This window comes from Manacus candei, unplaced genomic scaffold (assembly GCF_025592945.1).
Source record: "Manacus candei isolate 608988 ecotype Guabito, Panama unplaced genomic scaffold, ASM2559294v1 h1tg000036l, whole genome shotgun sequence".
Lineage (NCBI taxonomy): Eukaryota > Metazoa > Chordata > Aves > Passeriformes > Pipridae > Manacus > Manacus candei.
In genome coordinates, this window is record NW_026138084.1 from 2,084,746 (window position 1) to 2,105,052 (window position 20,307).

Here is a 20,307-nt window from a genome sequence, read left to right on the forward strand (position 1 = left end):
TGTGATGACTTCTTTTTATTTGGAAAAATGTTGAGTTCTGTCTAATGCTGGGGCTAAACTTTCAAGTCATGTTTAACAGGAATTATCTGCAGCTGGGTAGGATTGTCTCCTTTGAAGAACCTCATGCCTACGTGACGTGGCCTATTTCCCCTTTTCCTCAGTGTTACCTGGTGTTATCATTTCAAATACAGCAGATGTGCAGAAAATCCAGTCCTTTGGAAATTCAGCTCAAGTATCTTGAGAAAAGAAACTCAAACAGTGAGATAAATCTATGATGAGAAGAACAAGGCTAGGTTATACAGATTTTTGTGTTTAAATACTTTGCTTTTGAGATTGTTACAGTTAGGAAACATAATGCTAGAGGCAAAAACTTGGAAGTCGTGAATTTAGGAGCAGTTAAAAACCAAAATAAACCTAAATTCACCCTTCCCCTCCCCCCTCAAAAAGCCCAATGACAAACAACAAAACAAACCCTCTCTTATTCCCGAGGTGGGAGTCGAGCTTGGTGCTTTAAGGAAATCCAAACCTCTAATGTGTGAAAATCCAATGGGGATAGGGCAGATTGACACTGGTGATGCCATTTCAGCATTCTTGGTACTTAAGGGCCCTGGTGGTGGAAATGAGGCTTTTTACTCCCCCCACTCTCAGCAGTAGTGCTCAAAGCTCAGTGACAGTCACCTGAAATCAAGGCACTTGTATTTTGGTTTTTCCTATTGCCAATTTCTAGGTGGGGAAAGGAAAGAAAAGAACGTGTGTTTCACTCCTGGAAAACGGGATTAAATTAAATTGTGATATTTTATTAGGAACAGCCTGGTTTTGCCGTGTGTCAGAGACTGGCACTAGCTTGCAGTGTAATCCTGCTTCTTGGCCCTTCCCAGTAGGTGGGGAGTGTTGGTGTACAGGCTGCCATGAAGGACTGCACCCAAGACTAAAAAACTCTTTCCAACTTACAGGTCCCACTCATCACCCCTTCAAAAAAGTGAAGACTCCATCATACTGGATAAACTCACAATTCAATGTTAAAATCGAATTCTGTTTTTATAGAGCTGATGTTCTTTGCCTCACTCCCCCTCAAAAGAAGTTTCTGCCTTTGCAAATTCCAACAGGAAACCAAAACTGAGCCTTTTCACTTAAGCCTGGGATCAGTTGAAGTTTAATTTCCCTTATAAATGCAGATGTGGCAATAAAAAACCCTTGCCACAAAAATGGTAGAGGTCTGGAAAAAACACTTCACTGAAAAAACCTCAAGGTCTTAACCCCTTTGGTTATCAAAGACAAGCTGGTTTAGCTTGGGTTGTATTTAGTGAATGAGTGGTAAGAATGGCACAGTTTCAGAAGGTGGGAAGATCAAACTAGTTATTTTCCTTGTCATGTTGACTTTGCTGTTAAGAGGAACAAACAGTTTTTGAATATTTCTCTCAATACTGCTGATTCCCAGTGACAGTATTTTGGTGCAGAACAAGAGGGTTTGATGTTTTTTTCCATGCCATGAGGCAGTAATAATGGAGACAAAGTGTTTCTGCTTGCTGGCCAGTTGAGCTGCAGTAAACCATGTCATTCCCAGAGTTTTGCAGAGCGCAGGACCTGTCAGAAGAGCAGCCCTGGCTGTGGTGCCACCCACCCCAGGAGGTGTCTCCGAGCCCAGTTCCACACTCTGCTCCCTGTGCTCTCCCTGGCTCCCACCCCAAGTGCAGCTTTCACACCCTGTGCGTGGGATCAGCTGAATCGACTTGGAGTTGGGTCACTTTATTGACCTGACAAAAACCTTCTAACTAAGAATAATTTAGTTTGTGTGACTGAGAGAGCAGGGCAGGACTGCTCTTTCAGTGGCAGAATGTTAAGTGGGGTATAAAACAGCACCATTAGTCCCACCACCTGTACCTTGCAGCTGTGCTGAACTCCATCCTTTGGCACAAGGTTTACCACTTCTTTCTGCTCTAGGGTGTTTAGTCTGGTTTGTTAAAATCTCCTTTTTTGGAAATACTCCTATGAGAATCAGAATGAGTGGCAATAGGTACAACACAGAGAAGACTGATGGAGCTCCTGTGCTGGTCCTGCCAGGTGTTGAGTTTCCCTTCCAAAGGAGCTGCCCAGTGCTCTTGTGTTCCTTCTGAGCAGCCTGGATGGAAGAATATGAAGGGCTTGAGGACCGGGCCCTTAAAGAGTTAAATGCTCAGAAGTACTAATCAGTGAATATTTAGGTCATGGAGGACTGAGACAGGAGAAAGATGGAACATTATACTGACAGCCAGGGGGTTTATGTTGGTAATGAACTGGAGAATATCTTCCATCTAGTAGTAACACCAGCTTTTGACTTTGTAGTGGTACTTTTTGTTGTGTTTGTGTTCTTAGTTGCACTGCTGTTGCTTTGCAAGAGGTGAGGTGTGCAATGAGTCTCCAGATGGGCTTTCTAGAACCATTACTCATGTCCTTCATCATGTCCTGCAGCACTAGTTGGAGGTGACTTCCTTATAACAGCAGATATTTTGAAGAGTAAATGTGGGTAATTTGTTGCCTTTTCTGAGGCAATGCTTAGAAAATTCAGTGTCTTACTTTCTGCAGAGCTCTGACCCCTAAACCACTTCTCAGCCATGTGGGTAGTCCCAGTTTGAAAACTGTGGGTCAGTGTTTATGTGGTAGCATAACATATGTTGCAACTGTGAGCAGTGCCCCTGAAATCCATGGGATTACTCATGCTTCTGGCCATGTCCACAGTCAGGCTTGAAAAACTTTAATTTAGCACCCTGAGTAAGGTCTGCAAGGATCAGGTCTGGCCTGTTGTGTCCCAGAAGCTTGGTCTGCCTGTGCTTGGCTGCAGCTGTACCTGGTTGAAACAGTTCTTGTCAGGGGGACTTTCCTTCACGCAGAGCCAGGGTAATATGCCTGGAAAAGAAGAAGATTAGCACAGGATTTTAAAGGGTGTTGTGAGAAGGGCTGGGTGTCAGTGGTCTGGAGAAGAATCCACTGAGCAGAGCTTACTGAAAATGCTACATTAGTGGGACTTCTTTTGTTTTATGCTTAGTGTCTGTATTTACATGGGAAAAGCAGGGTGGGAGTGAGTAAGGGACACTGAAACAGTGCTGTAGCAAAAATGGGACTGTATATCCAAAGGGCAAATATTTGGGTTTGGAAATAGGTTTATTTCATGTTTATGGTCGTGGTGTTAGAATTTGTAACTTGTCATTCAGTGAAAATAACTATCAGTAATACACTTTTCTTTCCCCCTTCTCACTGGGCTTGGCATTTCTGCTTGTTTTCTTGTCTGCCTCAGTAGAGAATTATCTGTATTTTGGAATGAATTGAGTCTTTTTCTTGGTAGTGTTGAGAATTGCACAAACTGTACTATTACCATCAATGTTCAAAGGAAATGAAGAGCAATTTTAGTACAGGTGTAAACGCTGAGTAGCTCCCACACCCCCTGAACTGATGATTAGAAAGGGAACTTAAAATGTCAAGGAAATACAGGCAATTCCATTAATTCCCATTAATATGCCAATATTACCATTAATATGGTAGTTTCTTCTGGTTTCTTATACTCCTGGGGAAGTGGAATTACATGCTTTTTTAAACTTTAAGGTAAAACCTGATAACATACCCTTTTCTGTGTGCAACAGGAACTTGCATGTCTTCCTACTTTCAGAATATTTTTTTTTGTATGAGTTTTAGCATGGGTCAATCAAGGAAGAGGAATTGCTGGTTAGACTAAATGGTGGAATCTTTGCACTTGAGAGAGACAAATTGTTCTCAGAATTGAAATGCAGCTGTAGGCTCTTGAAGCAAAGAGCTTTGAGAGAACCTTGAGGAGACCTTTGAATCTGTAACCTTGATTTGAAAGATTGTTCTGTCTCTTCCATGAAAATAAGTAATTTCTACTGTATGGATTTTGTTAGCAGCAGTCTCTTGTGCCTGTTCTGAGCAGGGTATTCTGATATTCAGAGGCAGTGTTTCATTCACTTTTTTCTATTATTCTTTTTAAAAAAAGAGAAATAGAATCTGACAATCTGGAGCCCTGAAATATTCAGTTGACAGCTAAATTAGCTAATGCATCCCACTTGGGGAAAGAAGAAAAAGGACCTGAGGGTGTTGGTTGATGAGAAGTTTGACATGAGCCAGCCATGGGCACTGACAGCCCAGAACCCCCCCTGTCCTGGGCTGCATCCCCACAGCGTGGGAGCAGGTGAGGGGGGGAGATTCTGCCCCTCTGCCCTGCTCAGGTGAGGCCCCAGCTTAGTGAGACTTCCCTGTGTCCAGCTCTGGGATTTCCAGCAGCACAAGGACGTGGAGCTGCTGGAGCGAGTCCAGAGGATGCCATGGAGATGGGCCAAGGGCTGGAGCCCCTCTGCTCTGGAGCCAGGCTGGGAGAGCTGGGGGGGTTCACCTGGAGAAGGGAAGGCTCCAGGGAGACCTGAGAGCCCCTTCCAGTGCCTAAAGGGGCTCCAGGAGAGCTGGAGAGGGACTTGGGACAAGGGAAGAGAGAAGACTATTTCAAAGTAGGGAAAATCCTGGTTTTTTTTTTTTCCTTCATCCTTATGTACTTGGAAACTCTCTCAAATAGTATGTGAATCTGTTTCTTAAATTAATGTGAAATGGGTTTTATTTCTAAGCCACTTAATTAAATCTAGGGGGACATTCAAGTCTCTCAGACTGTGTGTCTGCTGCCACTTTGAAATGTGCCCAGGGAGAAGGTCTGAACGCTGCAGGGTCAGGCAGCAGTGGGGTCTGCTGGGTGGGGTGGGGCAGATGAGTGGGGGGGGAAAAGGTGTCTTTACTTTAAAGAAAAAATAGTGGTGAAAAAGTAAATGGTTTAAGAAAATGAAGCTGTGCATATTGGGAACTTCCTACAGACATTTTCTGCTTCAAACAGTGGTGTCCAGCACTGGCTTACCTTTGACTCAGATACTAAATGGAGCAACCAGAGGAAAAAGGAAGGTGGGAGGAGGTGTCAAAGGGATCCTTACCATGGCAGGGGCTTGGAACTAGATGATTTTTAAGGTCCCTTCCAACCCAAACCGTTCTGTGATGATTCTGTGAATACATCACATTGTGTCTGTGGTGTTGCTCGTGGTTTTAAGAAATTCTTCAGAATAGCTGATTGAGAGCCTGCGTTTAAAATGGGTAGGGTTTCCATCCTTATGTAATTTGTGTTGTGTTTATGGGTCAAAAATCACAGTTCAGTGGGAAAAAAGATAGCTATATTGTGCCAATTAGGAGTTGTCCTGCTGAAACACATGCCAGCTGCCCTCCTGGATTTTGTGCTCATAAGGTGTGTTTGGAGGTCATCTCAGGAAAGCAAAGAAAAGGAAAGTGAGGACCAAGAACACAAGTTTAAGATGTCACCAACTTAACCAGCATATTTTCAGCAGTAAGGGAGGCAGAAAGAAGACATTGCATCTACTGGTAGGTGAATAATTCCTCTGATGGGTATGGACAGGTCCCTTGCTACATGTGAAGTAGTTCCCTATAACACTGAAAATCATAATTAGGGGGGAAAATGGAAGCATATTGAACATGTGAAGTGCAGCAGGTGTGACCATCAATCCTCTTTAATGTAAAGGAAGTTTACCTTCAACAAAAAGGAGTATCTCTAACAGGACCTGCAGTAGTCGAAGTGTTTTTCCACCAACAGGGCTAGCAAGAAGTTACTACAGGATGGGGGCTGCAAATGGCATGATTGAGTTAGCCCAAAACAGGTGTGTGCTACCAGATCCACCCGAGTTTATGGATTAAAATTTTGATGAGGGAAGTCAAAACACACGAAGAATTCCGATATATTGTTTGCAGAGATGAGGTAACGATACCTTTGCCATAAGTTTACTTGTAATAATGCTTTTCTTGCGTGACAGGATGGCAGTGCAAGGTGTGCTTGGTGAGCAGATCTCTTCTCCCTCAACGATTCCTGGATCTCTTTGTTGTTTTTGTCAAACCAGTCCTTGTTCTTCTTGAAGGAGAACCCTAAGGATTCTTCAGAGGACTGCTGGATGCTGTTTTTAATATGGTGCCAAATTGTTTCAGGAGAGGGATCTGTAGAATCTATGGAATGGTTTTCGAGCCTAGTTTGAAGATTTGCCTGGAATCTGTCTCTCACTGTGGCTGACTGGAGATTGTTAACTTGGAGTCTCCTCCTTGGGTTACTGCCCCTTTTAGGTTTGAATGTGAGATTGAAGTTAAGTTTACAGTGCACCAGCCGATGGTCTGTTTGGCATTCTGCACTGGGCATCACATGGGTGTGATGGACATCACGGGCATCTCTCTGTCACACCAAGACATAATCAATGAGGTGCCAATGCTTAGATCTGGGGTGCATCCAGGTTGTCTTCAGACTGTTTTTCTGCTGAAAGATAGTATTAGTGATGGTGAGCTGTTGCTCCACACAGAATTCTAGCAGGAGTCGACCATTATTGTTGCAGTTTCCAACACCATGCTTGCCTAATACTCCTTTCCAGGCTTCAAAGTTCTTTCCTACTCTGGCATTGAAATCACCAAGGATAATGATCTTATGCTCTGCAGGAACCTTTTGGGTAAGGCGGCGCAGGTCAGTGTAAAATTATCTTTTTCAGCAGGGTCAGCTTGGAGAGTTGGGGCACATATACTAAAGAGGACAACGTGTTGGTTGTTGTGGAGTGGAAGGCGTAGGGAGATAATGCGGTCAGAGTGACCTGTCGGCAGATTTTCGAGTTTAGGGACAATAGAGTTTTTGATCATGAAGCCGACTCCTGAGAGATGCCTTTGGGTTCTGGGTTTACCTGACCAGAAGAGTGTGTAACCAGCACCATGTTCTCTGAGGCTGCCTCATGGAGATGAACTTCACTGAGAGCAGCAATGTCGATGTTGAGATGTGACAGTTCATGGGCGATTAGGGCAGAGCGACGCTCAGGGCGTCCACTATCCAAAGTATCAAGATACTGTACTGATGGAAGCCTGTTCAACCTAAGGTGACTGAAGGCCCACACCAAGACCTTAAACCATCTTGTCCAGGAGCTGCTTTATGCTGATGACGCCGCCCTTGCTGCCCACACAGAAGCAGCTCTGCAGCATTTAACATCCTGCTTTGCTGAGGCTGCTGAGCTCTTTGGGCTGGAGGTCAGCTTAAAGAAGACAGAAGTTCTTTATCAACCTGCACCTCAGGAAGTCTTCCATCATCCCCATATCACCATTGGCCAATCAGAGCTCAAATCAGTCCAGCAGTTTAATTACCCAGGCAGCCTCATCTCCTCGGCTGGTGAGATTGATGGGGAGACAGACAACAGGTTAGCAAAGGCATAGAGAGCTTTGGAAAACTCCATAAAAGAGTTTGGTGAAATAAACACTTGAAGAAAAGTACCAAGATTGGTGTTTACAGAGCCACAGTGCTGTCTACTCTCTTATATGGATCTGAATCATGGGTCATCTACAGCCACCACCTGCGACTCCTGGAACGCTTCCATCAGCGCTGCCTCCGAACAATCCTGAACATCCACTGGTCAGATGATGTGACCAATCCATCTGTTCTAGAACAAGCAGCAGTCACAAGCATTGAGGCCATGTTGCTGAGAACTCAGCTGTGCTGGGCAGGGCACGTCTCCAGGATGAAGGACCAACCACCCCCTCCCTAAGATCTTGCTTTATGGTGAACTTGCCACTGGCTGCTGCAAGAGAGGAGCCCCAAAGAGGAGATACAAGGACTCCCTGAAACAACATCTCAGCTTGGCCATATTGATCAACATAACTGGTCTACTCTGGCCTCCAGTCAGGAGGTCTGGAGACACACTATCTGTAACACTGGTGATGCTTTTGAGAGCGCACGCAGGATCACCCTTGAGGAGAAAAGACAACACAGAAAGAATCGTGCCTTGCAGAATATACCTTTTAAGGAGTCTTTCTGCTGTGCCTTTTGCAACCAGACGTGCCTGTCTCGAATTGGCCTCTTTAGCCACCAGTGTGTTTGTAACAAACTGGGTAGAGCCCTCCTCAAATCTTCGTTTGCGAAGCCTGGCCATGATGACTTGTAATAATAATAATAATAATGAAAATTAGACTGACCTGAGTGAGTGGACTAGTGATGCCACTTGAGGATACCAGAGTTCACGTGGTTTTGTTAAGCTCTGGATGACCCAGCTGCCTTCATGAGTTTTCCACTCAAGTACTTAACTGTCTCTCAACACAGCTAGGCAATTAGATCTTGCAAGAGTACTGTTTTTTCATGCAATGATAAAATACTGCTTTCTTGTTTATCCTTCACTGCTCATCCCACTACTGATACTTTCTTTGGGGGTGTGCATTACATCCCTTCCAAGCTTGGTAATTACATTGTCTGCAATGCCCGCCCGGTGAGGGCTGTCTGCTGATGAATAGCTGCATTCTCTGGGACTCCAACTCACTTCAGTTCAGCTGTGAAAAATTGGATTTTGGATGTTAATTATCCAAACAAATCAGCAATTGGTTTAAAGCATTGTTAGGGACAAAGCAAAGAATAAATAGCTTCTGCAAAATATGGCATTGTGAATGGTACTGATCCTATCTGCTGTAATTTGCCTGTCTCCCTTTGAAAGCATTATGCAGGAAGAGGAGCTCAGCCTTTGGAGATAATTACCCATAGTGAATATGAGTACTAGCCTGTTTCTTCCTTGATATTAAAAGACAAAAGAAAAATTCATCATGTTGTTCTGTAAAAATAAACAAACAAAAACAAGCTAATTAAAACTCAGCCTGAGTCCTGCAGTCCTCAAGAGTTTTACCAGTTTCAGTGTCTCTGTTCATCATTTTGTGCTGCACAAGTGTTGGCAAGGTGGGAAATCAGCGATGGGATGAGTTTGGGAGTTGATTTATGTCAGACTGGGGCAACGTGTATGTATCAAATAAGTGTACAGATGCATATGCACACGCTGTATTTAAACCACACTAACAGCAGCAATGAACCCAGCACACAGATTTATTCTGGTGGTGACAAATGAGGTGAATGCTCATATAAAATGGGGTTTTGGTTTTAGAACTAATGAGCACACCCAGACATGTTTTCTGATACAAACAACTTTAGCAGTTTGTTCATCTAAGAAATGCATGTAAATGGTTGTGTGACAGGTGCAAAATCATTAAATGAATTTTACCATTACCCTTTATGGTTTAATAGCCAAAGATTAGGGCCTGAATTATTTATGAATACCTTTCTGCCAAGCCATCTTATTTTGTTGTCTTGCCTAATCGGATCTGCTCCCTTATCCCTTGCCTGCAAAGTAAATCTGGTTTAGGAATAGTGAAGTGTTAATTCTTATTTGATTCTGGATGAGTGCTGCTTGTGGGAGTTTTATTTTTGCTTAATGGGACTTTGCTGTGTGAAGTTCTTTAAAAGAAATTTCCGTTTTTATTGGAAAGCTGAACATTTGAAAAATCCCTCAGAGTTATTTGCACCACCACCACCATCCCCCGCAATTTAAACCTCTGAGTCAAGTGAGAAAAGAGAATTAAATGCAGCTTCTGCAGTGCAAGATACAGAATCCATTTGTGCTCTTAGAGCCTGGACTTGTTCTCAGGTAGCCTGAAAATGTTAATTGACTTGGGAGTAGTGAAGGAACCAGTACTGGCCTTTGATGTGTTTCTATTGAAGTTGTGGGGGGAATAGGGGTGTTTAATTTTTTTTTTCTCTTTTTTTTTTCTTCATTTGTCCTAAATTAAGGGATGCACTAAACCAAAATAAGAATTTTAACCTAGTAAGAATGCAGGAATGCAACTCTTTGCAATCAAAATGTGCCAGAACAGTAAGTCACCGTAGCTCAGCTCAGATCCTCAGCTGTTAAAATGAGAGTGCCCAACCTGCCCCAGTTTTGAGATAAAATGTGTCAGTTTGAGGTTTCTTCTTGTCTCTGATCACAAAGGCAGTGCTGGCAGGTCTGAGGAGGAGGCAGTCATTTGCTCAGCTGCAGTGACTGGGGGTGCCCAGTTAAGCACAATTCTTGGTGCTGCCAGCCATCCCTCCTGCCTGGAGTTGGCATCAGAGGGAGAAGCAAGACAGTTTTTTTTCTTGGTGTTAAATGTTTACAGGAATTTCTTCCCATTGCTTGCTGACCTCTGGAATGCTTGTTGCTGATACCCATCTTATGGTGCAATGTCAGGTGGAATATGGATTTGTATCTAATGAAAATGCAATGAAAAAAATTATATTTAGTGCTCACTAGCTGGTGCCACCCTGGGGTGACTGCAGCTCTGAAAGGGTGCAAAGTGCCACCCATAGGCAAAATAAAGTACTAATTTCTGCAGCCATTTTGCAAGGGAAAATAAAGATCATCAAAGAAGGTTAAACAGGAGCAGAGTATTTCATGTTGTTGTTGGTTCTTACCTACTAATGCTCCTATGTGAGTCACAGCTTGGCCTTCCCTTTCCTCAGTTCAATATCCTGTTATAACTCACAGTTATTAACTTTTTGTACTGTTTCCAAGCATCATCTGCTTGTTCTAGAGAGTTCCCTACTTACTGGTCTCCTTCTTTCATTGAACAAGGAAAAATTAGACATAGGGAAAAAAATTCAAGCTAGAATAAATTTCTAGATCCCTCACTCCCTACTTTTCCTGCCACACCCAGACCCCAGGGAGGCCCAGCACTATCCTTGTGGATCTGTGCTTCCCTCCCAGGACAGCCCAGGCTCTTTGTGTTGCAGAATGAGTGAGCCGAGGCAGAAATTAGTGTCCTGACTGTGTCCTCGGTGCTGGCTGCAGCCCCTTTGCCAAGGGGATGGGGTGCAGTGTGTTTGGGGTACGTTTGGGATCTCTCAGAAAGGCTGGTTCGAGTTCTGCTTGTGCAGCTTTGCTGTGTCCTCTTGGGCTGTGATTCCCGAGGGCAGGGCTTTCTAGTGTTTTATCTGTCTCTAAAATGTCATGGTGTGATCTAAGTGATAATGGGTTTGCAGTGTGGTGTCTGTCCCTGGGGAGAGCAGCAGCTCCTGCCCCACTGTGCCTGGTCCCGGATGCCCAGATGGTGGTGTCTCTTAATAGATTCGTTTGCATTCTCTTTGAACACCAAAACTGCTTGATTTCACAACCTTTACCACTTCAGATGCAGTCATTATGAAGCCTACAATCTGCTTTTCAGGTGATTTTTGTTTGGTTAGTTGGTTTTTCTTGTCGTTGTTTAAAAATTTATTTTTTTTCAAATGCCACAACCCAGCAATTTAATTTAACGTTATCATCTGTATTTCCAACAGATCTCTGAGTGGGTTGGAATTTTATGTTGCTTTCCCATAACTTGGCAGGGAAAGAGTAAAACTTTCACAGGTGGCGAGGCCAAACACAGACCAAAAGTATCAGCATAATTAACCCCTGATACAGTTGTTAAATGTAATTACAGTTTAAATTCTATGTGCACGAAAAGGCAATGTGCCATGCAGCAGGTTTATGTTGAGAAAGGCATAGAGCACAAGATGCCTAGCTAAAGATTCTATTAAGTAACTACCACTTCCATTAATCTTCCACAAGGAGTTGCATTTGATACAAAGAATGTGTGACTGGCTTAGGGTAACAAACATTGCATGTCAGTCCTCGGTAATTTTTGCATTGGCAAGTTTGATTTGGTGACTACCCAGTACATGTTTTAGTAATCTTACAGTTCTGTACATGTCATTTAAAAACATCTGAGAATCCCAAACTGGCTGCTCTTTGAGGAGGAAGAGGGATCTCTTCAGTTAAAGAATGTTTTTTGTAGATACTGGGTTGGGAAAATAGGGCTGTGGGAGTTGCACTCACATATCTGGGCAGGCAGAGAAGAGGAAATACTCTGTGAAGAAGAAATAATCTGTGACCAGAAACCTGGACAGATTAGCCTGAATTTTCCATTTGTTTCTAGTTTTACTCTGGTGGTTTTGTCACAAGGCCAGTTTGGGTGGGGTTTGGGGCAGCCTGGTCTGGTGGAAGGTGACCCTGCCCATGGCAGGGGGTTGGAACGAGATAGTCTTCATGGTCCCTTCCAACTCAAGCCATCCTGTGATTCTGTAACTGCATCTTGCAGGGAACAAAACACAAGATTCTTCCTGACCATTAGAACAAACGAGCTTTTCAGTTAAAAACCACTGCTAAGCAATTATTTTGCTCGACAGGTGTGGTTTGTCCTCTGCCACCGTCCATCATAAAACCCGACCAGAGCATTCCCATTCTGAGAGCACAGCTTCAGCCAAGGAAAGCTGGAGGTCAGGGCTGGTCCCTCTGAGTGTATCTCTGTGGGTTGTGTGCAGGAAGGCCAAGGATTGAGGCAGGGTGGTCCCACAGCGCGTGGTGGGAGGGACAGCTGGGCTGTGGGCACTGGGCCGTGTGCTTGGCTTAACCCAGAAATTGGCAGCAGCTTCAGCCTCCCTGTTTGGGTTTTCTGAGGAGAGCTATCACTCCCGAGCGGGGCAGGTGAGGAGACATTGCTGGCTGCAGGCTTTGCATATATTTATGAATGCCAGATTTGGATATGGGGGGATGACACCTCGGCTTTCAGCATCTCCTGAGTAGCCTTTGTTTGTCTATGAGCAGGATTAACGTGGTTTAAGGTGCCTTTGGAGCAGTAACTTCGTGTGATGACAATCACCATGTGTTCTGAGGGGTTACTCATCAGGTGCAGAAGGCAACCTCAGTGCCACAGGTGGGCATGGGTGGGGACTGTGTGGCCAGTTGGTCTCACAGTGGATGGGCACTGATGAGTTGGTGTCCACTGGTCACTCACAGAGTGGAGCACGGTGGGCTGGAGCATCAAGGCATGGTCAGACTTTACTGCAATTCATGTGTGCACACACTTGGGGTTTCTTTGTTTGTTTCTTTTCTTTTTTGAGAGGGCTCCTGGTATCTGCTGACACTGGGCAGTGTGCTGCCAAGGAAGCACCAAGTATCCTAGGGAATCTGGAGATGTACTGGTGTTCCTATTTTATTGTTTATTGATTGATGCTAACTCAGGTTCTCACTTTACCTGTAAAAGGTGTCTTGTTCATCTCCTTGTGACCTGACCTTGGCAGCAGTTATAGCTCACTGAAGCCAATATATCGTACTATATCTGAAAAAACTCAAACCAAACAAAAATTATTTATCCACAACCCGTGATCGATTGGATTGCGATGATATAACTAAAATATGTTTTCATTGCAAATGGTGATTTTGATACTCTTATGATTGTAAGAGCTCAGAATTCTAAATTCATTACAAGAGTCATTTATTATCTGAAATAATCTTGTAATGATATTTTCTTTTAGTTTTTTTCCTACAGTGAAAATTCTTTGCATTTTTCTTAATAGCATCCAAATTTCTGTAGTGGCTTTTTTTATTTAATCCCTCCAGTCATCCTTTCTCAATAATGCAGCTTTACCAGCAAGCATGCATTGTATGCACTGAGATTTCTGCATCAATAAAAGAATAATATGGACTAATGATTCAGAAATTTCATGGAAACCAGTAATTATTGAGACAGTCACTGTCATACGTGCTGTTTTATGCAACAACATTTTAAACACAAATATTCAGACATCTCCTGTGCAAGTAACATGGTTTATAATTATTCCTCTTAGCTATACATTTATATTTGAAAGTGCTAGTTGCCAGTTGCATTTCATGTAATAATAGACCCAATTCTCTCTTAGTTTACTTCAGAATTGAAAACTGTCACCTAAGGGAGGGAAAATGTTTATTTTCACAGCATCAATCTGATTGCATATTTGAGGTTAATGGTCTGATTCTGAAAAGGTTACCTGTTTTATGTTCAGCTTGAGCTTCCAATTCCTTAAAAATTTCTTTAAAATCATTGCTGGCAGAGCAATGCAATTATGAAGTGTGATATGTTTTTTCTTCAGAATGAAGATTGAGCAGTCAGTCACAAGGATTGTGTTGTGATTTATAACTGTTGTCCCAAATAATAACCTGAGTGCTTGCAAAACGTCCTTGTTTTCACATCTAGTGATGATGGATTGGATGAAAGTACAATTACAGATAACAGGAGAGATGAAACGGCTGCTACAGATACAAGGAATTAACTGAAGTTTTGTTGGAAAACTAATATTAGTTCCTTTTACTGCAGCTTTCCTTTGTACTCTGTGTTGCAGGCATTTGAGCTGGTGTTACTTTCTTTGGAGCTTGCCAGACTGAAATAAATAGAAAGGATGCTTCATCCTATTCTTTGTCTGCTCTGGGGTCTGAAATAGTGGAGCCAGTTCAGTGCTTTTCTGTCTCTTCCACTTCATTTATCTGCATGTTGTTCTCATGGACACCTTTAACCTTTTCCAGGTTCTTTTTCTTGCTCTCCCTTTGGACCTTGGAGACTGTGGATCCTAGAGTGAGGAAGCACTGATTTAGGCTAAGGAGATGGTCGTGCAAGGGAAATAATGCTTTGCTCTCAGCTGCTCCATCTGCAAAGCACAGACTGTGCCTGTGTGTCCCCTCAGAGCTGGAAGTGACGTGGAGTTTGACCTCAGGAGCAGCTGTGGGATAACCTGGGGGTGTGGGTCTCTGGTGGAGCAGGTGCAGAGGTGGGGTAAAGACTGTGTTCTGTAGTCAGCTGAGAAGCCACTACAGTGGCCTGTGGACCTTTGGTCCTCATCATATGCTGTATCCACTCGCCATGGCTGGACCCCTCCACAGCTTCCCTTGCACTGACTGTGCAGTCGCTCCGTGGGATTGCTTTGTTGGATATTTCCAACATCAGGAAGGCATCAGGAAATGGCACAGGACTAGGGATGCTTTTGCTTTCAGCCTCTCAGTGCTGTCCAGGCTCTTAAAGGCTTCTCCAGACTGTGACTGCTGCCGTGGCCCCACGTGGCACCCGATCATGCAGTCTGTGCAGCCGAGGGACCACAGCAACCTGTCTGCTCCTCTGCAGTTCCTGCCTGTGTTCAGCCTCATCAGTCAGAAATAAAGTGTTTTTTCTGCTTCCTTTGCTCAAAAAAAGTAGCTGAGAACTGCTCTTGCTGCTGAGAACCTTGTTTATTGAGAATTTACATTGTTCTTTTGTTACATTTGTATTAAATGGGGGGGGGGATTATTATAGATGTCATATAGTAATATGTTTGTCCATGCTTGGAGCTGGTCAAACCAGGTTCTGAGCAGCCTGATCTGCTCTGCTTTGAACAGAGGGATTGGACTGGGTGATCTTCCCAAGCCCCTTCCAGCCTCAAAGACTCTGTGGCTTGGTCCTTTTCTGTAAAAGCCTTAAACTTCAAGTAGGGAGTTACTCAGCCACACTGGAGAGCTGAAATATGTTTTCTTTTAGTGATTATTGTGAAATTGCTCTGGATTTTTAAATGTGCAGCTCTGCTGTCAAAACAGTATGAAAATACCCGCTGTGCTTTTCAATGATGAAGTTGAATTTTCTTGACTTCTGCAGTGTGGAGTGACAGCACGTTGTGGTCACACAGAAAAGGTAGTCCTGCCCTGCAGAGTTCACTTCTGTAGCAGAGAACCTGAGCTAGGTTTACATACTTTTATTTAGTACCTAAATAAAGGCTTTTAAATGAGTAGAGGCTAATTATTGGTTTACTAAAACCAATAAAACAATTCAAGATTATAAGAGAAAGCCAGTTGTTGGGACACTGTTGGATATGCATTATATTGCCATTAAATCTTAAGTGGAGGATAATTTTTACTCTCCTTGCTGGTTAAATGAGATTTTTCACAGTGCAGTGTGTGCCATTAAGAAGATGCACAAGCACATCAACTGAGCAGTGAGAGATCCTTGCATGCTGCTTTTGTCATTACAAAAACAATTTAATAAGCTTCTAGTAAAAGGAGAAGTGAAGCACGTGAAGCATTTTTTATGACATGGTTTTGAATGAAGGATGGAATCTCAGTCATAGGACTAGATTGGACTGTTTCTCACCTTTGTGGCTGTTAAATCACTGGAAGGAGGGCAGTATAATTCTTTTCCCTCTTTTTCTTCCCTTTCCCTTCCCAATTCTGTGAATTGGAGATCTGCCATCTTTCTCTTTGTTCTGGGGAGAGAATCCCAAGAGTAAATCATCAAGCTGCAGGTAACCTGAAAGGAACAAATTGAAATGGCCTTGGCTGTGATTATTTGTTTGTGATATAAATCTCTTTGAGTTTTTACAGTAATGGATTGTTCTGTGTTGCAATTTCTGTGTTAAAGCAGTACAGATGTGAAGTCCCAGCTGTGTTATTAGCCTGAAATGTGTTCTTTGCTTTGCATAATCGGTGTAAATATAAATTAGGATTCTTTCATCATAATGGAAAACCTGTTACTTGTCAAGGGAAAAGGAAAAAAGCAGGCTCTTTGCATCATCAGAGGAAATTCTCAGGAATGCTGAATAAGGATTCTGCCTGCATCCCTTCGTGGGGGTCCAGCGTGTGCATCTTAGAGGAGAGGCCGTGTTGCAGACGTCTGGCATCACTGAGGGCTCTGGGGTTGTCAGATAGACAAAATAATAGCTTGAACTTAGGAAACCCACGGTGAGAATGCATTTACAGTTGCAGCTACACAGTGCAGCTGATGCTCAGTGGCCTTTTGGCTGATCCCTGGGGACACTGCCTAGGAATCAGACTGTTTTGTATGGGGTGTTCCCTTCTGGCACACCATGCTTACCCTGGCTGAGCATCCCCGTGTCGTGCAGGAGGCAACCAGGCTGGAGACCAGAGCTAAACTGAGTTAATAACCAGAAAAAACGAGATGAGAAGCCAGTTTGGATGGGGAAGAGGCAGAGGGAGGGAAAGGTAAGTTGAAGCACTGGTGCTGTGCTGAAGGACCCCACAGTGGTTTTGTGCAGGGTTCAGCCTGTGAGTCAGAGAAGTGCCCCTGCTTGTGATCACCTGGCTAGAACAAGAAGTGTGAGGGTAAAATTACGATGAGAAATGCTTAACTGTAAATAAGGTTTCTCCAGACGGTGTTCTAGTCTGATGCTTACCTTAATTTTTTGTCTGGGCACGTTATCTGGCCAATACTCAATCCTGAAATCAGGAATAAATTAGGGAGAAGGGGCCATTATCTTCCATCTTCAATTAGAATTTTTGCAAAAGAGAAACGCAAAGCAAAACAAGGTCTTATGAATTAATGTATTCCGGGTTTCATGTTAATTGTAATGAAATATGGGAATGAAAATCCAGTTCTCCTTCCCTCTTCTAAATTAGGCACCTGCAACAACTTGAGCTGGACTTTGACATCTGGACCTTGACTGCTTCAGAAACTAAGTCTTGAAATCTGGCGCTGAAGTTGAACAAGTTCCTTTGCATTTCAGAACACAAAAGTAGGGCAAGACTTGTCTGCACTGAAGAGATGAGTCTGGCTGCTCCTCTCTTCTTGCCTTCCTTTCCCTTGCAGAGGAACAGTGTGTGACAGCCCCGTCTGATGGCTGAATCTCCTGATGTGCACTGTGAGCAGCATTCTGGCAGGGCTTTTGTCACCTGCAGTGTCAGACTGGCTGACATCTGCCCCAGGCTCCTTCTCCTTTACTTTGTGACTCTTTATGCCCCAATCTATATATGTCATTTAACCTGCTTTCCTTACGAGATGGAAGAATTTCAGGGGGGGTTTTCTATTCTACCTTTGATCTTGGTGTCATAGAAAGTTACTGTGCTGATTGTTTTAGCCTGGAGTAATTAAATTATGCCATTTGGGGTGGGGGGGAGAGAGTCAGCTAAATGCTTCCTCCCAAAGAATGAGCTTTTCAAAGCCTGACCATTATACTTTGTTAAATCACAGAAGTTTGTAACTGCCTTCCAGGTGTGGGGAGTTGCTGTTCAGTATCCCCCAACTCTCTGTGCCTTTATGAGGAGCATACTGAGTGTAAATATTGAGAAAACTATAGCTAAATTCAGGCATTTACTTATCACTAAACAGTCTACAACACTAGGCTGAGAGAGAATGTTTTTTCAGATTGGAAATTTATTTCCTGTGTGCCTTGCATGAATGTCAGTAGAGACTTGAAACTGTATTGCCAGAGTTTACAACCAGATCTATGAGTTATGTCCAAATTCTGAGATGCTATTGCAAAGGTTACTGCTGGGCACCTGTGTCCAACTCAGCTGAGAGAGGAAACCTACGGCCAGACTGATACAAATACAAGCAAAATAAAAAGAATAACTTTGGTACAAGTTTGTCAGAGAACAAGCATGAAAGAGCTTGAGAGTTGCCACTTAGGTGGGTGTCAGTCTCTTCTCCCAGGTAGCAGGTGACAGGATGAGAGGAAACAGCCTCACTTAGTGCCAGGGGAGGTTTAGTTTGGGTATTAGGGAAAATTTCTTCATTGAAAGGGTGGTTATGGAAGTTTGGACTTGGCTTCCTGCCAAGTGCTCAAGACCACAGCAAAAGGCTTCCCCCCCCCCTTTATTATGAACACCGGAGAAGGAAAGGGAGGGGGAAAAAAACCTACCAAAAAACCCAAAATAACAGAACCAAAGCAGTATATATATTTACACTTATATACAGTTACAAAAACTATATACATATAAGAAAGAGAATCCCAACACCCCCCCAAAAAACCCTAGAAAAAACCAGATATACGCGGCCAGTAAAGAACTAGCAAAACAAAATCTTAATAATCTCCTTAAGAAAGTAGAGTCCACACCACCAGAACTCTCCCCTCAAATTGGGAAGAAGCAACAGCCTCCCAAAAAACTCACAGACCTACACTCCCACACGAGAAACCCTTCTGCAGAGAGGTTGCTTTGCTTTCTCCAACTCCACCAGAAGAGATCTACCTTCCGACTTCCTCCCCCCTTCTATTTATATTTCTGCTTAGGTAAAGAATAGAATGGAATTTTGGGGTATGGGGACTTCCTTAGTTTCGACGTGGTTGCCAGGAAGAGGCCTAAACCAAACCACTACAGTTTGGCACAGGCTGCCCAGGGCAGTGGTGGAATCACCATCCCTGGAAGTGTTCAAAGAAAATGTGACACTTTGGGACATTGTTTAGTGGTGAACGTGGGGGGGTGGGGGCGTTGACAGTTCAGCTTGTTGATCTTAGAGGTCTTTTCCACAACCATTCTGTGATTCTGTGATAACATGGAGAAGCACACAATTTAACCTTGTATTGGTCAGGTCATTGTGTAGGTCGTCACACTCAGGTAGTAGCACTGCAGATATAGAGCTAGAAATTATTGTATTTGTGTTAAACCACATGAGAGAACATATATGACTTCTTAAAAAAAATAACCCAACCTCCAAAAATCCATCAGTCCTCATCTGTGCCCCAGCAGAGTTTAAATTATAATCACTTAGAAATTTATTAACCAAGAGGTTAAGTGGAGTTTTCCACTCTCAGGACTTGCAGCCATCCAGTGCTGGATAACAGTGGTGTACAGCAAGGAGCTGCTTCCCCAGCAAGGAGCTAGTCCCTCCTTCTCTGCAGGAGATGGTGAGGTTGGACATGTCCCTGATGCCAGCCTGAATGAGCTGAGTGCCTTCCTGCAGAGAGGTTTGGGTACAACCCTGCCATTTGGGGCTGACTCCTGTGACCGAAGGCAGGCTGGGGCTGTGCAGGGCTACCATGTCCTCAGGATCCCTCTGGATGTTAACAGAGGGCTCAGTTTGGGTTAAAAACATAAGAGCTTTTTTTTTTAACTGTTACCAATAAGCTCGGGAGCCAAAGGTAAGTGCTTGCTAACTGCAGTACCACATTCTGTTTCGTAGAAGAAAAGAAAATATTTTTGTTTCGGGGCTGTATCGTGCCCATTTTTAGTCCTGGGGGAGAGTGTATTCTGTGGTGCTTTGGTTTGTTTCTCATTTGCCTTTTAAGTGACTTTTTATTCTGTTCTCAGTGTGGTTTTTCTGGTTGTTGCTTCCAAGGCTCCTTGGAATCACCAGGGTTGGGAGCTGGTCATTTCCCCATTCAGCTGCTGGGTTTTTCCCCTTGCCTCATTTATGGCAAGAATTGGTTGGCAGCCTGCTACAAAATAACAATAAAATAATAAATATCACTTTTACTAGGGAAAGATGACCTTCCATACAGTTAATGATAGATTCTGCCTTTTTGTCCTGGAAGGGTGTTTAAATTTTCAAGTTGAGTTGATCCTGTATTACATCCCAGCAGGTGTTATCACTGCCACTCTAGTGGGAATGTGGGATATTTGAGTGGCCTGGTAAGGGTCCTTGCTTTGTACTTCCTATGGGTGATGTGGTGGCCAGTTGTATTCAGAGCAACATAAAAAGCCTAAAACTAGGTGAACACATTAGAAGTGACTGCCTGCTTGGGTTTTTGTTTGGGTTTTTTTATCTTGCCCCAGTGTGGGGTTGCGTGTAATGACTTTCTAGCAGCAGGATTTCTGGGACATGCTTGTGGTTTTGTGTTTTCTTTGCCTTGTTGTGGTATAAGTATGAAGATCTTGGCAGAATTTGTTTTACACACCTATGTTGAGTAGTGCTGTAATACAGAATTAG

The 20,307-nt window shown here is 43.5% G+C and overlaps 2 protein-coding genes across 9 annotated transcripts in view; both read left to right on the forward strand.

The window, feature by feature from the left end:
- Positions 1-20,307, forward strand: part of LOC127473546 (T-cell surface glycoprotein CD1b-3-like) — a 180,453-nt gene that overhangs the window by 153,133 nt on the left and 7,013 nt on the right. The gene's annotated exons all lie outside the window — the stretch shown is intronic.
- The window catches only part of FGD3 (FYVE, RhoGEF and PH domain containing 3), a 107,513-nt gene that overhangs the window by 30,236 nt on the left and 56,970 nt on the right, over positions 1-20,307 (forward strand). Inside the window, exon 1 of one of the 7 annotated variants that reach the window (XM_051793242.1) lies at positions 19,322-19,345. The exons of 5 other annotated variants lie outside the window; for them this stretch is intronic. The gene's annotated coding sequence lies outside the window, so the exon portion shown is untranslated. Of the gene's footprint in view, positions 1-19,321; positions 19,346-19,366; positions 19,520-20,307 lie in introns of those variants that run through there. One more of the 7 variants, XM_051793239.1, reaches the window with a different exon arrangement.